The sequence below is a fragment of the Octopus bimaculoides genome, chromosome 25 (assembly GCF_001194135.2).
Source record: "Octopus bimaculoides isolate UCB-OBI-ISO-001 chromosome 25, ASM119413v2, whole genome shotgun sequence".
In the NCBI taxonomy this organism is placed as follows: Eukaryota; Metazoa; Mollusca; class Cephalopoda; order Octopoda; family Octopodidae; genus Octopus; species Octopus bimaculoides.
This window is the reverse complement of record NC_069005.1, coordinates 2,892,092-2,895,267: the sequence shown is the minus strand read 5'-3', so window position 1 is coordinate 2,895,267 and position 3,176 is coordinate 2,892,092. Positions and strand designations below refer to the sequence as shown.

Genomic DNA, 3,176 nt, shown 5'->3' with positions numbered 1-3,176 from the left:
TATATATATATACAGAAAGAGAGAGAGAGAGATTTATACATATATATCAAGAAATATATGCTCTCTCTCTCTCCTCACACACACATATGCACACTCACACACACAAATGCACACACACACACATATCCTCTTTATAACGCAGGAGTTATGTTAGTTCACAACGGCCGCTATTCAACTAGTTCCACATAAATCACATACGGAATATTACTTTACTTATGATCATTAAATATTATTTTGATTTGCTTCCATCTTTTTCGATTTGTTCCAAATACCTCTAGATTATAATACGTCTCTCAACTCATATTTCATTTAGAAGAATTTTATATACATTAAAGATTTTTGCTTTATGACTTTTCGAATTTAAGACTTTCTTAATTCTTTAAGAAATTTATTTATAAATATTCTTGCTTAATGTCATCTCACAGACCAACAAATCATTTCTAATATGTTGGTAAGTTCTGGATACTTGTTAGAACTTCACACGAGGATTAAACACATTTCTTGATCGATAAGAACAGCTAAAATAAATCGATATAAATCTATAAAAGTAACAAAAATATAATAATAGTAATAATAATAATAATAATAATAATAATAATAATAATAATAATAATAATAATATTAATACTTATACTATGGCTACTAATCATAATAAAAATGAACAAACATAGTCAGACAGACAGATAGATAGATAGATAGATAGATAGATAGATAGATAGATAGATAGATAGATAGATAGATATTCTAAGAAATTGTCGGAGTAAAAGAAATTTGTGCAAACAGTCAATGTCGAAGTAAAAACAAAAGCTGTCTAGTTAGAAATGAACAATAGCGCAGGCGTCGATAAATAATGGGAGATAAATATGTCTGTTACTTGTCATTGCAAAACAAACATTTTCTCCACCGATAAGATCATTGCTGTAATTGCTAAACCATGAAGGAATTCAAAATATACCGACGTCAGGTCGCTCATGTTGTTGTTGTTGTTGTTGCTGCTGTCGTCGTCGTTGTTGTTGTTGTTGCTGTTTTGTAGTATTTGTTGTTCTCGGCTCTGATCGTGGTGTCTTATGATCAAATACTTTTCAAATATGAATTCCGAGAATTATACATACACACATATACAAACACACAAACACACACACACATATATATGTATATATATATATATATATATATATATATATATATATATATATATATATATATATATATGTATGTATGTATGTATGGATGGATGGATGGATGGATGGATGGATGGATGGATGGATGGATGAGTTGGCAGAAGGATGCGTATTGACATAGATAAACTCCAATTTGCCTCTGCAGATGCAAAATAGTAGATCGTGGTTTGCCACCTGGAAGATACTCTATCGTATCTTCAATGATATTGTATCGATATTATTATTGCTCTTGATACTGGAACACCTATTAATCCATCCTTTTCTCACTATGGTTGGTGGTAAAGTCAGATTTAAACTTGAACACACCACAATCCTAATTGAAGACATTTTCCGAAATGTTGCTGCAGGCTTCGTCAATACTTTCCGTCCAACTAAATACAATCAACGACAGTAATTTATATATTTACTCTAACACATATTGTGCAATAGACCAGATGATTTTTGCCTAATTTGTTTTCTCAATGCATAGGAACTTTTTAATAGCAAAATGTAGCATTTTACCGTTCGGTAATGAGCTGCAGTTTTGGTACTTACACCCTTGTTACACAGGTCTACAGGCCAGAAAATTTCTCCACCCGATATTTCATATCGGGTGGAGAAAATTTCTGGTTTTTAAATCTGAGTATGGATGTTGAAATTAGCCGCAGATAAAGAAATGGCGCTGAAAAAAAGTTTCGGGTCATTTTTTGATTCTTACTCTCTGTCCGTTGATGGAAGAGAAGAGGTCAGTGATGTCGGTGAGAAGATGGAGAGCGACGAGGGTGTAGATGATAGTCATCTTTTGTCATGATGTGGATGGTTGTGACGTTGATGGTGATGAGGAGGAAGAGAAGGAGAAGGAGGTGATAGGAGGAAGAAGAGGAGAAGGAAGGGGAAAGGAGATCGTGACAATATCGACCGTGGTGATGACAACGATGACGTTGGTGATGATTTTGGCAACGATGAAGATGAAGATGATGATGATCATGATGATGATCATGATGATGATCATGATCATGATGAGGATGTTGTTGATGATGATGATGATCATGATGAGGATATTGTTGATGATGATGATGATGATGATTTTGAAGACGACGACGACGACGATGATGATGATGTTGATGATGTTGATGATGATGACGATGATGTTGATGATGTTGATAATGATGTTATTGATCATGATAATGATTATGATGATAACGATGAGGAGTACGAGGAGGAGGAAGGAGAAGAAAAAAGGGGATAAGTTGGATATATGGAGTTCCATTTCGTTTATTGACAGATCCACTTTGAAGTATTCAAAGCAACATGAAATACTACACCCACCCACACACACACCCCTCTTATCCATCAGTTCGACACATCTATTCTCTCGCACAGCCTTCAACCCTTCTACCTCACAACCATTCTTGCGCATACTTACACAATCTTCGTTTTCAATCTTCGTGAGATACAACATTGTGTATATGCCGACATCGCTACAAACGAACCAACGCCATTGACAGTGTAGACGCCGCCGTTATCACTGCGCGCAACAGCGGTAACGCTTACATAGACATCACGTACATACAAGTTGACAAGCAACGTTCCCGAAACTGCAAAGAAAGGCCCCTGTATGCAACTACTGTTTACTTTGTTTGACGTGTATAATGGGTTGAAACCAACGTTGGGTGTTGAATGAATGAGAATGTGTCTATATCTACGTGTGTGTGTACGTGTGCGTAGTGAGAAAGGAATAAAGGGAGAGAGAAAGAGATAGGGAATTTATGATGAGTTGATAGTAAATGAAAGAGAAAAAGGAAAGTAATACTCAAAGATATAGAGATAAAATGGTGGCTTGAGGAATACATCCGAAGACGTGTACATATGTGCATTCATATATACATATACATAGGTAAAGACATACACATATATATGGGTGCGTACGCTTACATATGTGCATATATATATATATGCATATATATATATACATATATATATATATACATATATATATATGCATATATATATATA

General features: G+C 34.6%; 1 pseudogene; it reads right to left on the bottom strand.

Annotated features, from left to right (window-relative positions):
* Nucleotides 1–469: 469 nt before the first annotated feature.
* LOC128250820 (uncharacterized protein DDB_G0271670-like) overlaps nucleotides 470–3,176 on the bottom strand; it is a 66,586-nt pseudogene continuing 63,879 nt past the window's right edge.